Raw genomic sequence first — 25,330 nt, 5'->3', positions numbered from 1 at the left:
TTTTACCAGAGTATCTTTTAACACAAGTATCTGTACTTCTACTTAAGTACGGAAAGTGAGTACTTTTGCCATCTCTGAAGAGGGAAGAGTAAATCAGGCCTACGTGTGTGTGGACTTGGCAGTGATAATATTAAACAAGAGAAGTTGATCTACAGGTGAATAAATCACTAAAAGCCAAACAGAATGCCTTGCACTATCTTCCATTAAGTTTTTGTATTGTATAATGTGTACTAATGAAAGTCGTGACACTACAACATAACAAATCCTGTATTTAAAGTTGTATTGAAGTTAATCTTTATAGACGAAATACCTGCAAAACCTGAATAAAGAGTGGAAATACTCTTAATACAGGATGACCCCTGCAAACAAAACACGTCAACTCTGTGTTGTCACGCAAGCTTTTTGTTAAAAGTAGGTGTTAGATAAATGTGGTAAAGATAAAAGTACAACTTCTTCCTCTCTAATGGAGTGGAAGTCAACTAGCATAAACGGAACGCATCAATCCCAGTCAATAGTATCTTCATTATTGTATTAGTTGATGTTTTGGGCCACATGAAACAAGCTGTAACCACGTCATTGACATGTTATCACTTTATAAAGTTAATATGGCTAACATGTTAGCAAACCGTTTCTTTCCGCATTCATTTGAAACAAAGGAACATTAAAGGTGTAATTTATTTGAATCCAATACACTTTGTCAAATTTAGTGACTATCACGGTCACCTAGCCTATTTTTGGGCTGAAAAAAAGTCATAATACACAACTGTGTTAGTTGTTGTTGTTTTTTTGGGAGCAATTTAGGCCTTTGTTATAGGACAGCTGAAAGCATGAAAGGGGAGGGAGAGGGGGAGCCCGGCCTGAGCTTCGGCCGGGTGGGAGGTTTGGGTGTGGGGACGAAGGTAAAGCCCTTTTCCAGGATCTCCAGCTGTGCAGGTGTGAGGGATAAAACGGCACAAAGATTGATTATACTTGACTGATGGGGGGTTGTACTGTGACAGTTGGTCCCCGTAATTAGTTTAATTGGTGTTTCCAGTACTTAAACAACATCTCTGCCGTGTCTGCTGTCCAGTGGATGTTGTCTCTGCCTGGCCGGAAAAGGAGTGGATTGAGTTCTGCAAGGAAGGTATATTTTGATGTTATTGCGTTATTGAGGGTGGTTAGTAGTACCTGCTGCCGTGGGTTCAACCCGTTGGAGAAGTCTATTACGGGGATGTAAATAGTGGCGTTAGGAAAACTAATATGACCAGTTTTTACCATCTGCTGTAGCTGTTTAAGTTTCTGTTCGTGTTCGGAAAGCCAGTTGTTGAGTCCAAATGAGAGGATGACGTGCTGTGTGTCTGGTTGTGGGTGTAGTTTCTTTAAGATGGCGGTTTTGTGGTGGAAGGTAGCTCTGGGGTAACTGTCTACCTATAAGTCTGGGTCTGTGAAAGATGGGATGCGTGAGAGGTTGGAGTCCCCCAAAAAGAGGGTCCACTTCCCCACGTCCAGCGACCAGTCCTGTATCTTTCTAAAGATGCGTTGGGGTGTGTGTGTATAGTTCCGGGCGCCCTGGGAAGCCAGGTGCTGCTGCAGAGCCCCTGTTTGGGATAGAGGTGGATAGGATGGAGCTGTTGGGGTTAGGGTAAGAGTTTGTGGTTAAGGGTTGGCACTCTGTGGCACTGGCCTGTTGATCTGATAAAAGATAAATGGAGGTATGAGGGGGTCGAATGGGCTTCTATTGAGCAGTGAGCCCTGGGAGAGCAGGGTTAAATTCCAGGCCAGGGAGGCCCTCCATGGTTGACTAAAAAGCATGTGGGGATACAGGAGTGGATTGCGGCAACAAATGAGGAGAAGGGCGGCCCATTTGTGGAAGTTAGATGTCATTAAGCTTCTGGGTAAGGTCTTAAGGAAGTTGATCCAGATTTTTTTCCTCCCTTTTCCTCCGCCCAATGGTCCAACGGTAATTAGATTCTAAATCAGAAAGGATGAGGTGGTTGGTTCAGTGCTGCTGGAAGTGTAGAACTAGTGGGGTGGTGAGTTTACCTTCTCCAATGTTGCAAAGTTTAGGGTGGTGATGGCGCAGTAGATATAACAAATGCCTTTGGTGTGGGAGGTCTGGGTTCAATTCCCACTGGGATACATCAACCAATGTGTCCCTGAGCAAGACACTTAACCCATAGTTGCTCCAGAGACGTGTAACCTCTGACATATATATATATATATATTAAGTCGCTTTGGATAAAAGCGTCAGCTAAATGACATGTAATGTAAAGATGCAGTCTGAAGCGTGTAAGTATGTGTTAGGTTTCTTTTCTGTAGGATTTTTTATAATTAGTTCATGTGATAATGTAAATGGTATTGCTGGTCTTAAGGGAGTAGGATTCAAGAATGGGGTGGGCCGTCTCGCTACGCATATTAATGATACATTTTCTGTTTTTGTAAAAAAAAGTTTTATTGTAATCTGGGAACTGGGACAAGTATTGCCCAGTATTGGTTAAGTTTAGCGCCAAGCTAGATAGCTCTTGAGAAGGAACTTGTTTTGGTGGAACTCCACAAAAGAAAACACCACATCCAATATTGAAGAAGTTGTTGACACTACACAGTAATGTGAGCTATTTCAGTTATACAGAATACATGGTAATTTGCTCTTGACAGCGTATCACCGTGTGTACTTTATACACAGCAATCCCAACCCAATCGGTCCCAAAAAATCCCAGTTACAGAATAACAGCCCTAAATATATTATTTGTAAATCTTTACAACCATTCTCCCAAAGAACCAAGCAGGCCTGACTTCTAGCAGGATCAAAATTTTTGTCAAAACTTGCTATTTTCAGCTTGAAGCTTGCTAGCTGGAAGGTGGTGGTGGTTGTTGTGGTTTCCCGTAGCAAAGAGAGTTTGAGAACAGCAACACACGGAAGGTAAGGGACATCGGGATGTCAGTCAATTATCCTGGAAATGTACTTAAGATCGTCATGACCCATACACTCTGTGTCTTTATTCTCCTGTCAACCTTCACATGAACACAGGTGTATAGTAACAGTAGTTTACCATCATTTCCTGTTCAGTTACACTTTACTTGAACTTGTATGAGCATCATCAGTCGGGATTCTGACATTGCGACAACACTGCATCATGGTGGTAAAGATGCAACGCTCTCTAACCCCTCCAAAAGCTAAGATCACATTGGTATTGATGTATTAATTGAATTAATTAATTGATGTTGTATTGTTGTATTAATTGATGTATTAAACTTAAAAAAACATTTTAAGTTGAATGTATACTTTTGCTGCTAAGGAAATGTCAATTTTTAAGTCTAGATCAACCTACAAAAGGCTTCAATTATGGACTTGGCTTGGCTGCATACAGTCAATACTTTTATGTCCCTGAAAAGTTTCTTTAAAGAAACCCTTTAACAGATTAAATTGGATTTAGAGGCATTTTCTCTATTGCTATTCTACTCACAACCTCCTTCAGTTCTGAAGAATAAGGATGGAAGGAAGAATGCAATAAGTCTCAAATCTCCCATTTTGTTCTGTACCATCTGTTCCAGGTCAGAGGAGTTGGACTCCTCAAGGTAGCAAGGTCCCATAGAAACAAAAAGGAAGCGTGAAAATGACACTGACAATGGACACATACCATAAGGGGTTGAGAGCGTTCTGCATGGTAAAGTATTGTTTTCAGAAAACTCAACTGACCTCTTATGTGGTCTAGTGTGGTCTAGACCTACTCTAACTGTAAAGTGTCTCGAGATAACTCTTGAATTGATACTATAAATAAAATTGAATTGACTTGAATTTTCAGGTTGTAATCCCAGTCAGAAAAGTGCAGTGTCCCCCAGAAAATCAATTGCAACTACTCCTCTAAAATCTAGGTTTCTTATACCTTTATTACTATCGCTATGGCATCTTTAATTGGATAGACAGTAAGCACAAGGCTGACCAGTGGAGCTACAGATAACAGAAACAAGTGACAACTTGACATAACAATTGTTATTTCTACGTTTTATTCTTTAGCTTGTACGATCACGACTATCTCAGTCATAAACTTACATTGTGCTAATTTGTAAAGCTAAGCTGTTACTTAATTTCAGGTAATTTGCCTTTTGTCACCCGAAGCGTAACCATGAACCTAACTAAGAAAAGAGCATCAAATCAATTCACGTTTTACTGTCAAGATGGCTAGCGTTCAGTGCAACTCGATTGTCTCTTTGAAAGAAGTTCCTTTTAGTTGGCAAACAAATCAAGATAAATTGGCAACAAAACACGTATTCAAATTTAATCTTTCAACAGGTTTCTACTAAGAGGGAAAGGTCCTACACCCGAGGATTTTCCAAAAATCAGTATGAACAAGAAACCTGGCTAGCAGGCTGCAACGTAGCTAGCTAACTAAGTCTTCTGTTACCCCTGCTTACTCTTTCACCCTGAAGGCGGAACGCTGACAGCACCGCTTGGAAAGCAACTGGTGGACATTCACCATCTTTCAGAAAAGATAAAGAAACATGAGCTGTCTAAGACCCACATGGATAGCTGCTTGAGATTGTCTGCTTAGGGGAGAATTAACATTGGCACTCAACTGGATGAGGGACACGGGCTAGCTGTCCGTCGCCAAAACTATGAGGTTAGCAAGAACCGCCACATCCTCAACTGGCTAATCCAGGGTGTGAAGTTTAGTGGAGTGTTTGAGTTACATTAGCGAAGCAAAGATGAAACTGGGGGCTCCACCAAACCTGGTATGTTTCTTGGACTGGTCAATTTTGTGGCACAGTTAGATGACAGGGCTGCCAACTCTCACGCATTGGCCGTGAGACACACGCATTTGACTGGTTTCACACGCGCACACGCCACACCCCCGATTTCTCACGCTGAAGTTTCAACCCAGTCTGTCAAATTTCTGAAAGATGAATTTTTCAACAGATCTACCTGTTGAGCCACTCGCGATCGACTAGTTGTGCTTTCAGAGACTGTGAGGGGGTTCAAGAGCGCTCCCCGGCTTCAGGGATGAGCTCTGAGTATCACAGACCCGTCCGTCGCTTCGTGTCCACTCTCTCTGTACCAACATAGGTGAGCAGCCCGGCTGGTAGTGTAACATCTTCAGTTAATTTTAGCGGACCCGCTCTGCTGGGGGCAGTGACGCGTTGCATGAGTAGAAATCTGGTGGTAGAAATCTGGTGAAACACATCCGAGCTATACAGTACTATGCTATATATAAAAACTGCAACGTTGGGCCACTATTGTGCTTATCTAACCTGTAAATAATTCATTCAATGTTTTATAAAAGGAACAATAGTCTTTATTTTCCCAAAAAAGTAAATACAGTAAGTGGGGCCCAGAGGATGAGGGCCAAACATTACTGAACATTGGCACAAAGGTTAAAGGAATAGAATTTATGTAACTCAGTGGTTCTACTTCTTTAGAATTTCAGTGTTCTTAGTTGATCCCTCAACATTAATTTAACTTTGGGTCCCTGGTCCCTACACCAGGCAGGGACCCCTGGACCTGTTCCCCACAGACCCAAATCTTCTCAGCTGTTGCTGACATATGCTACTGTCTCTTCATGTGGTTCATTATGTGTGGCACGTTGTCTGGGTCAGTTCTTATATCATAAGAAGTTAATAATGTAAATAATGTAAATGCTAAATGCCCTAAAACCTATTGATACAACAATGCAAAGGCTCTTAACCCTACAGTTTTGCACATATCATGTAACACTTGATTTCTACATTTTTTTTGCAAAAAACTCTCCAGAAAGTGCCATTTAATGGTTTATTTTTCAACATTTTTTCCTGGGGGACATACCCCCAGACCCCCTTAGGGAGAGCCCCATCCCCCCACATATGACAAATCCCAATTTAAACCCTGAAGGAAAAAGACCGAAAGAAATTGCTTTGTACGAGGAAAAATATGGGTCGGCCCCCCCAAATCTCACTCCAAGGTTTTGGGAAAAGTTGGCAGCCCTGGCTGAGGTGTTAAAAATCTTCAAAATGCTCATAAAAAGGTTTTCAAAGACAATTCAAAACAAGCTACTGGAATGTATGCTAGCGGTCGTAAAGGAACACATTATGAAGTCGGCAAACTTCGTAGCCCTCCAACCGGACGAGATCACAGACGTATCTACAGAGACACAGCTGGTGCTTGTGCTGAGGTACTGTACATTGATAGCAACCGTAAAGTTCAGGAGCGCTTTTTTGAGTTTCTTCCCATCTTGGAATAACCCTCAATCTCAATTGTCAGCGTGCTTTTAGAGAGACTGAACGGCATTTTTGCCGACAACGGAAAAGTCTAACGCATTGCACAAGCTTCCAATGTAGCCATTGTGACGAGGGGAGAGAAGGCTGGTGTGCCGCAAAAGGTGCGTGAACATTTCGAGAATGCCCATTATGTGCATTGCTATGCACATCAGCAGGAATTTGATCAAGCAACAAGCTACTTCTCTACAACTAAATTTTTCCCGGGTCAACCAAACACACCAGCATTCTTGACCAGACTACCCAGGGCTTCATCCACACGGTGGAACGTCAACAGCAGAGTCGTGCACACTGTCTATGAGAACTCAGACAACCTCATACAACGTTTTGAAGCCATCAAGAAGGGTTCATTTGACCAGCCCACCGTGAGAGAGGCATCTGGCTACCCTAACAAACACATAGGTCTGCCTTCAGGGACTCCTTAACAGCAGCAGCAAGAAGCAACAAAAGCCAAAATACCTAAAACAGCTTTGAGAGAAGAGGAGAAGCAGAGGCTGTCTAAAGAGGTCTGCGGTCACCAAGACAAGGTTCTCTACTGGCCACCTTGTGAGGGCTTCCTTACTGCAAGCAGGTATGTTTGAAAGGTACTGCCATTCATTTCCTGATGAGGCTCTGAATGCCCCTGTGAACGCATACCCCATGCTGAACAAGGCAAAGCTCAAGACAGAACTCTCTCTGATCTATGAAAATCCTGAATTCAAGGGCTGCTGTGGTGCACTGGCACTGTACCAAGTTCTCATGAGCTCCAACCTCCAGGAGACATTCTCTGAGACTGGGACTCTGTTGAACATCCTCATAACTACTCCCATGACATTAGCTGAAGCTGAGAGATGTTTCTTAACTTTGACACGAGTTAAGACATTGATGTGAAATTCAATGGGCCAGGAACGTCTGAATGCTTTCCATGGAGAGGGTTCTCAACATGCCTGATGTCAATTAGAAAGTAATTGACCGCATTGTTGCATTGAAAGAGAGAAGAGTACAGTTTCCGTACAAGTAATGTAGTCTCTCACCTGTCACACACACATAAAGCCATACAGATAGCTGTTTACCTTTTCTAAAAATTATTTACGGATGCAAAATGTCTATCACTGTTCATGTTCATTTTCACAAATCTATACAAGTGAGCAGAATATGGAAGTCAATACAAATTGCTTAATACCAATAACTTGCGTCAATGTTTTGAGTAGCCTCTCTCTAAAGCTGCTGCTCGCTTGTTGTGATTTATGCTCTGGTGCAAAGTATTCAAGTTTATCCATGAGGCCTTTTTGAAATAATTATTTAATGTGGACTGTAAATCAGAATTCTTTACTTAAACTTAGTAGCACCTCATGATTCTGGTTTGGTCTTCAATGTGTAAAGCCGAGGTGCACTGACCATCTCAAGCCTCCCTTGTTCATTCAGTCACTTTGCTTTTATTAAGAAGCACTCCACTACACTCCAGAAGATGTAGTTCTAAAGATCCCCTTCCCTCAACAATTTGTCTCCTTGTTGTTGCCATGCTGTGACAATTTTATTTTTCAAAACGTGCACTTCCCTTTACTCTAAAAGATTACTAGGCTGCACTACTTTTGAAATGTTGTAAATGTGGTAAAATCTCTGATCCTGCAATCTGATAAAAATACCGAGATGTTATTTATCCAGCTGATATTTCATTTGTTTTTAAAATGCATATTGTTTATGCAGTGTTGAGGAACGTGAAATAACTTATTTTGCTTTTGTAAGCCAGCAATTTTGAGATCAGTCAATAAATGCTTCTGGTGTATATGATGCCCCCGTCTTTATGTTGTTGCTGGACATATCTTTTTTTAAATGTGTCTTGTTTAGCTATTTTACATCACACAACATTGGCTTAATGTAAGTAATGAATAAGTGGAATAATTAATTGTGGAGACATGTCATGTTTTGTTATGAAGGCTGAATGTTAATTTCTTACAAAGCTTTCCACCTGTAACTTATGTAGCTAGAGAGGAAATATTTCAGTTTCTCAGTGTACCCATTGAATCGGTCTTCTTAATCATCAGAAAAATGGTCTTGTCCGCTAAATGTAGCTAAACTGTAAAGACAGCTAAAAGTGAAAAGGGGAGCGGGGCACCAGTAACGCTATCGGAGCTGTAACATTATGAATGGCCGATGTTCTGACTCTGGTGCCTGGGTCTGTTGCCCGACGGTTGAGTAAACTGCCATTATCGTCCTTAGCACTGGAGTTAAGTGCTGACTGGGATGGCTGCTAGCTGGGGGGGGGGGGGCTGACTGTGGATGTGTCCCCGGGCCGGGGGGCCGTATGATAGGCCTCTGCAATACAAATGATATTCCCCACAGAGTAAATAATGCTACTTCACCAGTGCATTACAAAAGTAACGCAATTACAATAATGTATTCCTTTTTGCTGTAATACAGTAATACAACGCATTACAAAACAATTTTGGTAATATCTCAGTAATACGATGGACATCACATCTTAACACAACTTTTAGTTAGTTTTTTTTAAAGATTTCACCAACATCATGAAACATTTCTTCACAGGAAAAAAACCAAAAAGTGTGTTATTGCCCTGGTGCTGAATTCGATGGCTGAGATGACAGCAGAGACAGACCCATTTGCAAGATGGATATATTTTTAGGAGTTCTTACGCTGCGTCGAAGCGATCTGTCCGTCTCTGTTACCGTGGTCAGAGCCAGAACCAGAGACGGTACGGACAACATCTCTTCCACTCTTGGATGAATCCATTCCTTTTCCCTCTGGGCTGAGATATAGAGCAAAAATAAACCGTTACACATTTTCTATTTTTCCTTGTTCAATAAAGCAGTTTACTCGCATTTTTCTTAAATGCACAGTTTTTAGTAGTATCACTTGGGCCTTCTCTGTGACACTCGTAGAAATTCCTGATAATCTCCTGGGATTTTGTTTGACACTTGATGAAATTGTTCTCAATCAATCTGTTGGTTGTGTGGTTCTAGGACGTTTTGACGTTTTTTTGTTGTTCCTCCAACTGCAAATCAAATTTCCCCTAGAGGGACAATAAAGAACTCTAAAGCTTTGAGCTCTGAACCTTCCTCAGGAATAATAGCATCACTGTCCATTTATCAGTTTCTTCGACAGTTGGCAAAGGGGTAAACTACTCCTATTAGCTGTGTTTTATTTCTTGTGGGTGTTTTTTTGCAAACCTAAGCCATTTGATAAATGCAAAGGAACGATCCCCAAGTGCTAAATGTAATTAGCAAAAGAGAAAACGATGGCCCAAATTGTGGGCAACAAGCAATTAAACACAGAATTACAACGTTATTGATTATAGCAGTCAGCTTTTTCATTATAAACTGTTCCACACATTGTTGTGGTCTAATGTCTTCTCTGGGTAATGGGTAATCAAATAAATAAAGCTGTATTTCTATCCTCTATAAATTCTCTCTCATAAAGAGGGTTGTCTTAGTAACTGACTGAGACATTTGTATTTAAATGCAGGTACAGTATCACATGTTCTGCTACAGTGGGTCATGGCTTTTTATGTTGGATTCAGGGGGGATTCATAATCTATTAACCTGCTGCTTCAGCAAAAAGAATGGAAACAAAAAAGGAAGCGAGGAAAAAAGAATGTTGTTGAGTTTGCAGCTTGTTGGCTGCCAGCTCCAGGCCCTTTTCTTATATTATTAGCTATTCATCCAACATACTCTGCCAAGAGTGTGGTTGGTCCCGAGGTGAGGCCTGCTGGCACCACCACACCTCTTTCACCTATTCATGGAGAGAGTCTATGAAATATAGATTACTGCTGTGGGCTTCACACAGAGGCATGGCTTCTGTGGCTGCATTGCCAAGCAGGGAAGAAAACAATGGCTGTGATTTGGAATGAAGAAACACAAGTCTCGCAATTCAGTGAAATGGGCACAAACTGAAAGACAAATTGCATGTTCTGTAGCCAATTAATGAGCATTATGTTCCTTTGAAAGTTTGAGGTTGAGAGACAAAATGATGCACAAGTTAAAGTCAGATTGCTGACTTTAAAGCTATAGTGTGCAACTATTTAATATAAATGCCCGTTACAGAGCTAATTGTCAGCGCCACATAACTCTCTGTATTTTTCAGTATGGCTATGCTATGTTTAGAAACAGGTGTCGTCCAGTAACTTTTGTGCGCAGAAACTTGAGTGATGCATTTTATGCCAACGCTGAGAAAGGCTAACAGCAGCATTCGGTGACAAAAAAATCATTAAAACTATATTAATCCTCCATCTCAGCAACTGTGTGAAGGAGGGGTAGGAGTGCTGCGTGATCGCGGAAGGCTTGCATCATATGGATGGTCTGAGAGCTGTTGTTGTTACTTAGAAATCCTCATGGGGGCAACAGAAATTACGCACTATGGCATGTGTTTTTTGCATTGTTGGGAAAAAACTAAATAACATTTTAACATATTGTAATTCAATTAGCCCCTGAAAGAAAACTAGACTCCTGCATCTCCTCTTGGCTCTGTTCCCTATCTAGCCCGTGACGATTGATTGATTGGCCAAATTCGGCCAATCAAAGGTCATTTTAAATTCTAACCCTAACCCTTTTGGCTGTTCTGCATTTGCATACGGCCATGTGACAGAGAGGGAAGAGGGAGAGCTGCAAGAAAAGGTCTACAAACTCCAATTCCAGTGAAGTTATGACAATTGCAAGGAATTTAGGAATTTCATCATCTACAGTCCATAATACTTCCGGTTCCGCCACCACCAAGATGGCAGTGTGAAAAACGATCTCCTCCGACAGAATACTATGCCCAAATAGTGATTCAATTTTACAGATATAAACCAAAAGAAGAAGTTCTGCGTAGGGCATGGGAAAACAAGGTAATTCTCTTCAACGAGCAGAGAATACATTTTGATCATGACTACCCAACCGCCGTCCTGAGAAAGCGGAACAAGGTGAAGCGAATATTAAAGGAGAAGAAGATCCGCTTCCAGACTCTTTCACGAGGATGGGACACGACTTTACCATACAATCAACGAGGCCACTAGAGACATAAGGACAGAAGTCCCCCAGTTAAAGCGTTGGCTACACCGGAGGACACACTCGAGAAACTGAACAAGAACCCCTGGCGTACAGCGAGAGGAGGACGAGGGGCATGCCCCAGAGACTTACCCCAGAGAGCCGATATCAGAGAAAGACTCCAGGTCAAAACACACTCAGCTCTACTCAGCGTAAAGTTTAAAACAAAACGCATCACCAGACAAGAGAAATAGATGGTGTAATGGTTTGGGTGGTTGCTTTGGTTTCTTTTCCTCCTCATTTGGGTTTTTGTTCCTGTTGTGTCTCACGTGTTTGTGTCTTAATTTCCTCCCTGGTCTTGTGTGGTAGTCTCTGTCTTGGGCTCCCCTCTGAGTGTCTGCATGTTCTGTTTCCTGTTTTGATGCTGATAGTATGGTTTCCTGTTCTGTCTAATCTTGCCTAGTTTTACTTTTGTCTTTCTGATTGTCCTGCCCAGCCCTACTGTGAGTCACCTGACGTGTCACCTGTTCCCCATTACTGCTTGTATTTAACCTCTGGGTTCCCTTTGTCTCTTGTCAGATTGTTTTTGATACTTTGTGTAGTTCTGTGCATTTTCCATGTGTTGGTCCTGTGGCCTGTTTTTCCCTGACTTTGTTCTCTGTTTTTAACTTTCCTACCTTTGTGGAATTTTTGGTTTTTGGGACTTTGGCATTCAGTGCATCCTCTGTTTGTGTTACTTAAGTTTTTTGGGAAGAATAAAGCCTTGGAAGCCCTCTCCTGCCTGCTTGCCCTTCTCTGTTTTTGGGTCCTCATTCCACTCTCATAACATCATAATGCACAACTCAGGCAATGATTTTTAGATATTCTCCCAAATCTCCTTGAAATAAGAGGTGTAAAACTAAGTCAGAGGTTGAAAACACAAAACACTTAATGGGATGGACATTTAATGGACTAAGCTGCTTTGGAGGGCCCTTAACCCCTGGGTGTCTAAGGAGGCTTTCCCTCCAAAGCCAGAGATACTCTGCTGTTTGAGGGTTCATTTCACAGAAACCTTACCCTTGGAAGCTGTCCGTTTTTGTTTGTTCAATGTTGATAACTGTATTCATTCATTTTCCTATTTCAATGTCTTACCAGAGAGAGAGAGGGTCTGTAGCATGCACGGTTGGCAATTTAAATTTACTTAAATGAAAGAAATTGCTAATCAAAAACTCACAACTGTCTCTTTCAATGTGAATGGAATATTGAATCCAGTAAAATAAGAGAAGGCACAAGTTGTTCACTTACAAGAAACGCATTTAAATGACGTGGAGCGTGAAAAACGGGCTTCAGAAATATATTCTTTTCATCTTACAAATTCAAGCATAAGAGAGGTGTTATTGTTTTTCACTCTAACAAAATACGTTTTTAACAGACAAACGTTCAGAAAGATAACGAGGGCAGATTTTTTCCTGGTTAGAGGAGTATTAGAAGGGACAGAGACCATCCTATTTAACTTATACGCTCCTCCTGGGAGTATAATCTTGTTTGTTACGAAGATCTTTGATATGATAGTGAGTCATTCTGAAGGAGTATTAATATGTGGGGGCTGGGATCTAAAGCTGCATTTGCAACCAAAACTAGATGTCCCACACCCATCACATACATCCAAGGCAGTAAGTACAAAATGTAAAGAATTTATGAATGAAATAGGCTTAATAAATATTTGTAGAGAAATGTTCCTCAATGCAAGACAATATACTCATTAGTCTGGTGTCCACTAGAATGGATTATTTTGTTTTCAGTAGAGACAGATCAAGGTTCATAGACTCAGAGATTGGCACAATAGATCTAAGTGACCACGCCCAATTAGCCTTCTCAATGACTCATCCTTCAAGAAACAAATGACTAATGAATGTCAGTTGTACATATAAGAAAATGTTAACGGAGAGACATCAGCACCCATGATATGGGATGCGGAAAAAGCCGTTTTAAGTGGTAAGATTGTAGTTTGTCCTCCCTCAAAAAAAAGCTACAGCAAAGATAACTAGTTGGAATACAAAACAAAAACAAAAAGCAATTAGAAGGCTCTGCAAGGACACTGCAGCAAATAAAAACTAGAAATGAAATAATCTAATGTACACTCATAAGTTGAGAAAACAACGCTATTAACTAGACAAAGGCTGGGCTCATATTATGAAAACATAACTATTAAATATTATTTTAGTCCATGTGAAAAATTAAAGGTAACGTACCCTCTTAGATGGAAGACAGGTAAAATCACCCACAGGTTTCTGTAAGATTCTAAGGATCTGTCAAAATTACATGAGAAAAATGATCACCAACCCTGAGCTATAAAATCAAAGAGGACCTTATAAGGTGGGATCTCATACCCTTCCTGAGTCTAAGGTCGAGAACTGAAACAATTAAAATCAATTCTATTCCATCTATTCCAAGAGCTCCCAGTTCCAATTACTCAAAACCAATTTTATGAATGGGACAAGATGATCGATCTAAACGGATAGGCAAAAAGCCTTGAATCCGACATAAAACCCTACAATTATCGAATCAGAAAGGTGGCTGGGGTCTTCCATCTCTGAGGAATTATTACATCTCAAAAAAGATGAGATTTACTCTGCCACTGTAATCCCTCTTGCAAAGCACAATGGAACGATATTGAATGAAGGGGGATGACTGATTTTCATATACAAGCTGCATTACTAGACAAAAACGTCCAACAATGAATAGACTAGAGAAGAGTTTCAGTTTGAACATTAAATAACTTGTCTTATATAGTTTATTAAAACTATTTATTTTTGGATTGATGTTAGTTCACTAGCTACAGGTTCAGGATGGCCAAAATAGTCAGTCTGAAAACAGATACCCACCAACTCTACTTGGTTCTCTTAAAGGGAAAGTTTGGGTATTTTAAAGTGTGTTTGTATGAGTAATTTATCCACAGTCAGTGTATTAGCTACAGTAGATGGCGGGTGGCATTGTCCCCCGTTTGGAGAAGCAGGCAGGATTACTGACAGAAGCTAAGCAAGGTACTGCTGTGAAAGGGGGCAGCAGCAAAAACATATTTTAGCCAGGGAAATAAAGAACAATTTTAGGCTAGCAGAAGTACATCAGCAACATCATACCCCTCATGTCCAAACCAACAGTAGATTCCTTTTCTAACGGTACTTTGCAGTGAATACAACTTAGTTATTATTCCTAAACCCCCCACCAAAGCACAAGTAGACCTAATATTTAAAAATTACTGGTTTCCATCAGATATTGACGTTTCAGACTGCACTTGAAGGCATTTTTATTATACAATCTGTAAAGTCTTGATTTTGAGTTGTTTCCCGACAAAAGCTTAACACAATCTCTAACGAAAACCATGTAGAATGACTTAATTAAGCATCCAGCACATGATTTTAACAAAGTGTGTGTGTGTGTGTGTGTGTAATCTCTGCAGGCAGTGTTCCAATGTATGCATGTAAACAATGTCTCTTCTTATCTGTCTCATTTTAACGGTTAGACCGTATCGCTAGCTAGCTAAGCCCCACTACGTCGTAGTGACTAGGACAATGACAAAGAGAGAGAGAAAAAAAAGAGAAAGGACTGAAAAGAGTAACCGTATGACCATTCCCACCTTACCTGTGATATGCTAACCAACAACACACACACATAAATGTAATGTAATGCCATACTTTTTTAATATGTCATAATTACTAAGAGCCGTGTCTCCAAAACTACTCCACACATAGAGCCCCCTGCTGGTTGTCTGAATTTATTTTCAAAGTGCACCAGATTGATGCATTTAAATATTAAAAAAAGACAAAAATATTCCTACAGGGGAGCATGCCCATGGACCCCCCTAGGGGGGCTTGTACCCCAACACAGCTCTGGTAGATCAAAACCTCGGGGGGAGTGTTCACAAAGATAAAAACATGACCTGTTTTGGACGTATTTATACTTCTGATCTGAAAATGTCCCTGGATTTTGGCTTAAATCTGGTCACCTTACCATACAGTCCAACTGAACACACTTTATTGGCTTAGAATTACGGCAACAATTGCTAAACACACTGCAAACTCAAGGCCCACTCTTCCCAACTTACAGACCCCCCTCACAAAAAGAAAAGATAGTATTTAAACTCAGCATGTGTCCGTAATATCTGATGACGTATTGGGGTCATTTTTGGATTGACTCCAGTAAACAAATTACATACTGGACCTTTTAATGGGGGCGTAAAATCAGAAATGGACATGGACAAATGTATTTTGTCATTTCATTTGAAACAGCTTTTGCTTTCTTTTCTTCTCTAGTTGCCTTCCAACTACATAAAATGAAGATTAAAATAAAAAAACTGTTAAACCAATCATTGCTATCTTACTTTGACCTTTCCCACAATGATGGAATGGTTCATATCATACTGTGCAATTTTACAGACAAAAGGTTATTTTCAGGCTAAATACATTAAATCACTGTCGAAGCTGCTGATGCCCTGAGGCGTCTCACAGCATTTCTCCTCCTCACAGATAATTTCTCTTCACTTCGAGTACGATTCCAGGAGCAAAGGATTTCAATAAGCCAAGACGAGCCTCTGTGAAAATATCAAGATAATGACAAGTTCAAATAAACACAGTGAAGGAAAAAGTCGATGCAACGGAGAGGAGGATAGTCACAGATGCATTAACACCAAGGTCATTTATTAAGCCCACAGCTCTGACTCGCAAATCTAATTTTCTGCGCATCTCATTGGTGGCGGCTCGACCACACTCACTTATCATTCGCTGTTGTACATTCGTCCTCTGTTTTCATTCTTTCTCTGCTGGTTACCACAGCCTCTGGCGTAGAGCGTATTAGGATATCATCTAGAGATGTTGAGCACTCTCATTTAGCTGTATTCGGTGTGCTGCTATGGGATACTTATATTTCGGGGTTAGAAGGGTGGGTTGAGTAATTTGTGAGTAAGTTAGTTTGCTGTGGAGTTCAACAGATCAGATAAGAGTTTTCAAAATCCTTCATAAAACCCTCTGCTGGAATTCAGCAACCTCAAATTTGACAATTTTCAGAAACAAATGAATCACCTCCCTGTGTTCCTGTCAGGGAGGACAAATACTGTTCTACAATCTTTTTGTACAATCTGGCAACGTTTATAACCAGGCTTGGAGGCTTTTTCCCCCCAAACTTAGTGCTCCAAACCAGGATCCCAAGTACCCTTGACAGATTGCTTTCCTTTTATGACATGGATGCAGTGTTTTCACAGTTGTGTCGTCTGTGTTGGTTGGAAACTTGAGTCAACCGCAAAACCGCATTGCATTCAGAATCTTACATGCACTTATTAAACCTGGTCACAGATAGTTAGGGATCTGATCAGATAATTGGGGATCTGATCAAAGAGTGAACACGTTGACGGTAAATTCACGTGAGTATTGTGAGATACTATGCAGCGGTTATTTTTTCAAGTTGATGAGTGACAAATTCTGTCTTCCCATGTAATAGAATGAGTTTGAAATGCCATGAAAGAGCATATACTGAGATGGTTGTACAGCTGCATGCAGAATATGATGATTACGCAGCATAAAAGGGAACCACACTGGGGCGGGCTATACTTCACCTAGTAGAGCACGTGCCCAAATGGCTCAGTCCTTGCTAGGCCATTTGCTGCATGTCATTCCAAATCCCAGGTTTTCAGATTCTGGGTAGTATTGCTGCATATGTAAAAAAGTTGTACAAAGCCTTTGTCTCCAGAGGGAGCTGTGTGAAGTCTGAGACATAGGGATGCACCGATACCAGTATCAGTATTGGGTCTGATACTGTGCTCATGTACTCAAACTTGTAATCATAAAACTACTCTGATACAACCACATCCGATACCACTTCAGGTGGTGCTAGTTAGCAACTTGGAATCAGGTAACATTGACCTACCGTTAGGTAATCACTAGCTTAAGCACAGCTAAAAAGCTTAAAGCCAAAAGTGTGGCTGTATTTCACTCAAAAGCTTTAACTATAGTATTACAGTACTATAGTATTGTCAGTTACACGAGGTCCCCTTCACGTCTGACATCCCCATGGGCCAAAGAGTCTCAGAGAAAGGGCACGAGAAATAACACTTATGAATAAAATTCCAAAATAACTGTGACCTATAGTTCAGTGTGATTTATATGTTTTTTTCATCTTCAAGATGCATTTTTGACTGATTCAACTGATGTGACTTAAAGTCAAAAAAATACGGTAATCATACTTGAAAGATGCAATTAACATGAAATATATGCTTAAGATTTCATAAGAATGTTACGATTTTTACAGTTTGTTAGGACAAAATGTATGGCGTATCAATGGGAGCTTATTAGTGCTAAAGGCTTCCTTGGCTACTTACTGAGATCTCTGGCTTCAACATTCACTGACTAACCTAAACTGCCCCGCCAAGAAGGAGACATGGAGAATGTAATCAACATCTTATTTGTTTAGTTAATAATAACATTTTGTGATATAGCCAAAAGGAAGGTTTTTTATGTTTGTATTTACAATTTGTACATCATAATGTTCAATGCCTGTCCTTTCATCTTCCTCTTAGAAATGTCCTTAATTTGAAAACCCAGCACATTGCGACACAAAATACACTGAAAAACACAGTCAGGCCTATGAATATCAAATACTGAAATGAAAAAGAGACAAAACAAATCCCTTTCACAAGAAAGAAAGAACATTAGGTTAAATCCCTAGAGTTAATGCTTAAATAAGGCCTAATAATACCAGACACAAAAATGAATCACTGTCTAGAAGCCAGTGATTCTGGAAATTTCAGGATTGTTTTCAGAATGTGCTTCTCCGACAGGGTTTTAAACACAAACTGGCAAACCACAGGTTTCTCTGGGAAACATCGGGCAAGCTGTTTGCAACTTTTTGGCATGTGCATAATTGCCTGTTGCTGTCAGGAAGCTGTGTGAAAACACCTGGATGGGGAGAAGGGGGCTCAGTGTATGGATGTATTCACACCTCACTCTACTGCATACATTTCCATTCCAATTCCACTGACAGCACCTTTAACCAGCTCAGGAAGGAACATCTTTAGGCACAAGGTTTGTACTGAGTGGCACATTTTCACACAAAGTGTACACGCTGACACTGTTTGGAAGGACCCACACAACTCCACTACCATCGGCCACTCAAGTTCCCATCCGAGTTCCCAAAACGCTTAATGCATGTTCAGATTGACTGACACTCTGATGATTTTGTTTACTTTTAGACAATCAGCAATTTTGTGATGGCTGAACTTTTTGTCAGAGAACAGCATCCAAGGACAGCCAATGTCGGTTTTATTAACATGGTTGGTGACATTCTGTCCAGGCCACTCGCTGGACAGTAGTTCTTCTAATGGGCACTAGATGTGCCACCTTAAATCCAAAACATAATTTCTTAATATCGTGAAATTATCAAATAAATCTATCAAACTTAGCTCATTATTATATGTAGTTACATTTTATTATTATTATTCCATAATGCCACTTTTCATGCCAAGGGTTTGTCAGAGACAAACAGGGCAGTTAGTATTGTGATTCAAATCAAGGTTGAAGACCTTTCTTTTTGATGTTGCCTTTCTTTAAATGACTGTTCATTTCTTTAATGTTTAATTTCTTATGCTGAACTGTAACTTTTATTCTTGGGTTTTATGTGTCTTAATGTTATTTTAAATCCACGTGTTTTATCTGTTTTTGTTTTGTAACTGTTTTTTTAACTGATTTTGTGTAAAGCACTTTGAATTGCCCTGTTGCTGAAATGTGCTATACAAATAAAGATGCCTTGTCTTGCCTTGTGAATGTGGCTGTTGTTCTGGTGTGAATTAGTGAACAGCCAATATGCCTGTAATTTTTCTACTTTCTACTCCACATTCATTTGATTTCAACTAAATCCCTGTGTAAAGCTCCATAACTGTATATTGTTTGTGGGCTGACACAATCTGTCAATTCACTGACAGACAGGTATCTGTGTTGAAATACTCAACACTACTTCTGTGGTAGTTTCAGATACAGTAGGTGTCTCCAGGACCACACTTTGCCTCAATGACCCACACATACAAACAGAAATACACAAGGTAAAACCAATACTGGCGGAGCTGTCACGGCTGGTGACATGATCATGATCATGTTGCTTTGGAACTGCTGGTTGTGTAAATAAGCACCTGTTAAAAGTTAACGGCATAGAACACAATTTCAACTTTCAAGGTTACAACATTCAATGTTGTGTTAACTTGTTTCCGCTGCAAAAAATACATACAACACTTACAATATAAAAACTTGTATTTCAGGTTTAATTTTTGGATGTTGTTGGATGCCCACAACAACCTCCACACCTTGTATTGCCATAATGCTACATGCAAGGCACATTGCTTTTTTATATTCGTCCTACACATTGGCAATCAGCATTGTCCAATATAAAGGTAAGGATTCTAGGTAGTGATGTTTTGTATTTTGCAGATACGCCCTGATCCCATTCACACAGTTACACACATTTTACACCTGGAAGCTGACCAGTACAACCACAGTGTGATCTGCTGGACACTGAGCAGCTTCATTGGCACCTCATTGGTGGTAATGAGGGAGGGGTAAGTGATGTATGGCAATATACAGTATATTCTAGATCCATGACGTTTCAATTCTGGGATTCTTCCGGGCCGGATGAGCGTTATCTTCCGCTTTCTTTGTGTTGGACTATTGTGAGGACTGTGGTTAACTGCTCCTCAGATCTCTGCAGGCTAAATCCAGACAGCTAGCTAGCTATCTGTCCAATCGAAGTTTTCTGTTGCACAACTAAAACAACTATTGAATGTACACATGTTCCCCCAAAACTATATTCCTTCCAGAAGCTATTTTGCAGCAGCACCTTGACTCCGTCCGGCTTAGAACACGTTATTCTCCAAAAAATTGGTATGAAGTTAAATGTGTGAACAATTTCCAGACTAGTTTAATGATAGCTTGAAAGATTATTTTAAGAGGATGGAAGAATGAAGGGGTGCCATCAATCCAGGAGTTGATGTGTGAGATGGCTAGGGTGGCAGTCATATAAACAGATTGGCCAGATTGGATATCTATACTAGAAAATGGGGAAAGTACCTCAACTTTCTGGAAGGCTCCTACAAAGCTGTGTGCTAGGCAGAGACACGATGGGCTAAGGTGTTTTCATGTATACATGTTTATCTGGTTTATGGTTTATTGTCTATGTTGTTACTATTTTATAGAATGGTATTGAATATTGTAGTTACTGATTCATATTTTCTTGATTTTTGTCTGGGCAGATGATGATGAATGGGGGGGGGGGTGTTCATGTTGCAAATTGTATTTTTTTTTTATGGTAAAAGTGTTAATCACACAAAAATGTGTGTACAATGTACTAAATATTTGGCTATGGTGATAACCTGAGGAACTGAAATGCCTTCATGCACTTTTATCACTTTCTGTTACTACACATTTCAATGTTTTGCAGTTTGGCATATGCTGATGTGTGGGAGATTCCCCGTTATTAAAAGTGGAATGATAATTTCATCATGTACAACCTGATAAAATTGTTCACTTGTTGAATCGACCAACCTCCTGTTCCAACTCGGATGAATGCTCCTGCGACGGATGTATTTACTTATCTGACATCAGTTCATTTCTGCTCTGTGGGCAGTAAAAGAAGCGAAGCCATGCTGTTCAGACAAGATACTGTGGCGATGGATTCTTCAATACTGAACCTTCCCAGATTACTACACAGGGAATATTGAGCCAGTAATCAGAGCTGAATGTAGCTAAAATTGTGAAGTCCATAGCCACATCATTCTCAGCTGACCCCTGGTTTACCTCTGGCGTAGACACACACACATGCTGGCACACAGTACATCCTACAGACAGATCAACACACATCATATAACCAAAGGACCAGGTTGGTCTTGCTGAGCCGCTGTGTTTAAGTCAGCCGGGGTGATATACCAGCATGTACATCCCCGTAGGGGGTGTGTGTCTTCCTGCTGATAATGATGATAAGAAGGGCCGACCTGTAGACTGCCGGGTTGTTAAAACCAGAGAGGATTTATAGAGAAAGAGCAGTCTCTACTTAAGTGCTGATATTGACTTTTATTCCAAAAGCTACCATTCTCTGACTGTGGATTTGAACAGAAACATACTAGTGTAAAGGATGTAGGTAGGGCATGGGGGGAGATGACGTGAAATGATTGTTTTTCAGCTTTTATTAGCTCCTACAGAAGACAACTAATACAGATTAATACATTAATTGGCTCCTGCGCGCTGGTATTTGCGCTGGCTGGGTTTGAGTTCATGACCGAAAGAACGCGATCCTGACCGAAAGAACGAGATCCAGGGTACAAGCGGCCAAAATGGAGATAAGGTGAGAAGCTCATTCATCCGAGAGCAGCTGAGATTAGAGCTGCTGCTCCTTCGCGTCGAAAGGAGCCAGTTGAGGTGGTTCGGGCATCTGGTAAGGATTCCTCCTGGGCAACTCCCTAGGGAGGTGTTGAGGCACGTCCAGCTGGGAGGAGGCCTCGGGGAAGACCCAGGACTAGGTGGAGAGATTATATCTCCAACCTGGCCTGGGAACGCCTCGGGATGCCCCAGTCGGAGCTGGTTGATGTGGCTCGGGAAAGGAAGTTTGGGGTCCCATACTGGAGCTGCTGCCCAGCGACCCGATACCGGATAAGCGGATGAAGATGGATGGATGGATGGGTTTGAGTTGCTGCTACTGAATTTGATACATACTGTTTATCAGAACGCAAACGAGAGAAGGATTGTGGGTTGGCGGTGAGCGGCATTGCTGCGTTTAGCCTGTGTAATTTTAAGGCAACTAGTTTGCTAATTGAGTCGCTCAGAGGCAATTTTGCAGATCTGTTGATGTTTCACATGTATGAATATGGCCTCAATCTGAGCACTGACTCAAGTAAGACTCTTACCCAGTGGGTCTCTGACAGAGTGTTTTTTTTTGTGTCATTGTTTCTTTATTTACAATAAAGGTTTCATGTTACTTTATGCACCCAAGAGGTCTGGTTTTCATGCCCTCATTGTGTGACTTTAATTTGGCTCGGCTCATAGATAGTAGTCTACTAATACATTCTGTAGGTAAGGGCTAATGGTTAATGTGTGTGTGTTATTGTTAATGTTTTATTTTATTTTTTGAGCATTTTTAGTATCTTTACTGTGTGGAATTTGTGTGTTAAAACACAGCATCGGAAGGGAGACGAGAGGAATGTGTGTGTGTGTGTGCGCGTGTGTGTGTGTGTGTGTAGCAACAATAAATTATGTATTGGCACAAAGCAAAGGTGTATAACGATTGCTTTCTACTGGAAATATTGCGAAATTATTTGGCCTGCATGTTCATGTTTGTGAACATGGGCTGCTGTTGGAGCCACATTGATCTTAGTAGTCCTGTATATTGCTCCTCTTAAAACCATGTAGCACATGAACCATCATTCAGTGTGTGCAGCATTGGCTTTGGTGGTGGAAAGCATGGTTTCGGTTCAATCCACGCATCTAAAGAGAGACATTAATGTGTTCGTGGACACCGGTTTCTCCTATCAGATAAACAAATGCAGTGATAAGACGCTCAGTGGGAGCTGTGGCTGTCAGGTCCTTATCAGCAGAGCAGTAGAGCTCTCATTGTCCCCTGCAGCACATCAGCAACACCATTTATAGACCACATGTCTGGGAACAGCTGGCACTGAGAAGGATGATTGCTTTGCAGTAATCAATAATGTTGTAAGACGTTGTGTAATTGGCTGCTTGGTAATTGTGGGGTAGTTAATCTTTGTTGGCAGCTCAAGAAAAATGGCCTGTTTTATATTACTTACAGGCTGTGGGAACGCATATTAATGTTAAAAAAACCTTGTAAAGTGAAATTTTTATGCCTTACATATACCTATACCTTACATCAATATGTGAAGATTGTCATTCTGAGCATTTTAGCATTCTGATCTTAGCATTTACCGCATAGCACTGCAGTGTGCAAGTACAGCCTCACAGAGCCTCTACCGTTGCTGTACATTCAGGGCCTTATTTTAATGGTCTAAGCACACAGCTTGAAGCGCCTAGCGCAGGTGTGTTTAGGTTTTAACGGTGGAAAAAGGGTCTGTGGACCAGGCACATGGTTCAAAAGGGTTGTAACTATTGGTGCTTATCCACTGCTAGTACCAGCTCTACTCGGCTCGTCCTCTTTTTTCTGTTGCAGTGTTAGTACCGTCACATCCTTGAGGCGAGCGTGGCTGGTCGTCATAACAACGCTGCAGGAAACTGCCTTGACCTACTGCAACACACACACAAAACCTCGATGGTGTGTTGTTGTCTCGGCATTTGGCCCCCAAAAATCTTTAAAAAAAAACCAAGCTGGAAGCAGCAAAAAAAACTCCACTGGCAAAACATTAAAGAAATGGCTGTTAGCTAGTACCAGGCAGTTTTTGAATTACTGGGTGAACTGTGGGGGTCCGACGCCCCTAGATGCGACTTGGACCTTCCCAAAAAGGACGAAAATGATGGTTTGGGGGTACTGACACAAATGTAATAAAATATGTTCGCCTATCCAATATTGTATGTGTTTGAATGCAGTATTACCATCACCAACAATTAAGGAAATAATTTAATGAAACACAATTTTCAAACACTCACTAGGCACCAGAGAAATGGTGTTTTCAGACTGTTTTTTGATATAACTTCATTAAGAGTAATCTCTGCCTATAGGCTGGCAACGTTTTGTTGAAGAGACGCCAGTATTATCCGGCAAGCATGCTGGGTATTTCTCCATTGTGTGGCCGCCAAAACAGTCTCTTCTCTCTTCTGTTCTGTGACTGAGGAGTAGCCCCTCCCCTCTCTGCTTCGTCCTCATGTACACTGTAGGCAGGCAGTAGGGGCGGGGGGACAGGGTGCGGGGCTAGTGAAGGTAGGACAAGCCCATGGATGTTTTAAGAGAAGGAGATAGACGTTGCGTCCTGGCCTTGCCCTGGGCAAGCCAGCCTTCTTTGAGAATTCTTTATTGATGTTTTTTTTTTTACTTCAATTATAAGCTACCTAAGTAGTAATTATAGTTTTATATAAATGTGATTGAGGGATTAATGGCTAAAGATTTAGATTTCTTACTTTCTACCTTGCACAACAGCTAAGCCTTGTGCCAATGATTGCATAATGACATCATAAATATGCAAATTGACGTAATCTATGAAAATGTAAATAGCCGTACCCTCCAAAGCTCAAAGCATAATTCAAACACTGGTACCAGGTACTATTTTTCATAATGGAAAATCAAAAAAGGCGGGTAGAGTCGAGCAGGTACCATTTAATGGAATAACGCCATTAGTGTCTTAATTCATTTCAGGTGTGTTTTGGGCAAAACATGCAATAAACCAATCGCTGAAAACTGCGTTGATCTTAAACTAGCAAAGACACTTGCGTCGGGCTTTGTGCTGCACCGGGTGCAAGATAGAACTCATAGTCTCAAATATAAACTTCCAGATAAAGATAGTAGCTTCGCATTATGCAACAGTCCGGGGGAGGACCTAATGCAAATACTCGTAATTTTGGGAGAGGCCTAGCATTTTAGGACTAAAAGCAACAAACTTTGCTTTTACATTGAATTGCCCTGCTGATCCTTTTTTTCATTCACTGAAGGTAGGAATAATTTGAATGTTAGTGAGACTCCTACATGATAAAGGTTTTTTATTTTATATTTTTGTTTAGGTTTTTGTGGGGCAAGGGCATAAACTAGAAACCCCAATGTTGCCAAAAAGAGAACTATCCAAAGCCCACTAAACTACCACCATCAGTGGATCCAAACGTAGTTTGGGCATAGCTAGTGTAGGCTGCAAAGATACAGTAGGAAGAAAAAAAAAAAAAGCAGGAGTTTTCCAGCAAGTTAGAGGACAAGACATGAATAAAACATCCACAGCAGATTGACTGTCAGGCAGAGCGGCTTCCATATAGAGCCTCTGAGAGTGAGGAAGCCAAATGCAGCATTCACATGCACAGCCCTCTTCCTCTTGTAGCCATCTATTACAGCTAGCAACACATTTATTTACTCCCCATGTCAAAGCTGACTGCCTCACAAACAGACAGGCACATTTGTTTATCCTTCCTCTGGTGTTAGCTTTCTGCTGCCATCTGAAGTGTTAGCGGGTCATTTTGGACCCGTGTATTAAATTA

At 40.9% G+C, this 25,330-nt stretch overlaps 3 long non-coding RNA genes across 3 annotated transcripts in view; 2 read left to right on the top strand and 1 right to left on the bottom strand.

Annotated features, from left to right (window-relative positions):
- LOC117951246 overlaps positions 1 to 1,306 on the top strand; it is a 12,052-nt gene extending 10,746 nt beyond the window's left edge. The window contains exons 2-3 of the long non-coding RNA XR_004658107.1: positions 1,221 to 1,224; positions 1,297 to 1,306. This is a non-coding gene — a long non-coding RNA (uncharacterized LOC117951246). The remainder of the gene's footprint in view (positions 1 to 1,220; positions 1,225 to 1,296) is intronic.
- The window catches only part of LOC117951248, a 20,547-nt gene extending 7,031 nt beyond the window's left edge, over positions 1 to 13,516 (bottom strand). Inside the window, exon 1 of the long non-coding RNA XR_004658109.1 lies at positions 13,505 to 13,516. This is a non-coding gene — a long non-coding RNA (uncharacterized LOC117951248). The remainder of the gene's footprint in view (positions 1 to 13,504) is intronic.
- An 11,768-nt stretch (positions 13,517 to 25,284) lies between these two features.
- Positions 25,285 to 25,330, top strand: part of LOC117951251 — an 11,345-nt gene continuing 11,299 nt past the window's right edge. Inside the window, exon 1 of the long non-coding RNA XR_004658112.1 lies at positions 25,285 to 25,295. This is a non-coding gene — a long non-coding RNA (uncharacterized LOC117951251). The remainder of the gene's footprint in view (positions 25,296 to 25,330) is intronic.

Source organism: Etheostoma cragini, chromosome 10 (genome assembly GCF_013103735.1).
Source record: "Etheostoma cragini isolate CJK2018 chromosome 10, CSU_Ecrag_1.0, whole genome shotgun sequence".
NCBI lineage: Eukaryota > Metazoa > Chordata > Actinopteri > Perciformes > Percidae > Etheostoma > Etheostoma cragini.
Note: the sequence above shows the minus strand (reverse complement) of the source record. Positions and strands in the feature narration are given on the sequence as shown.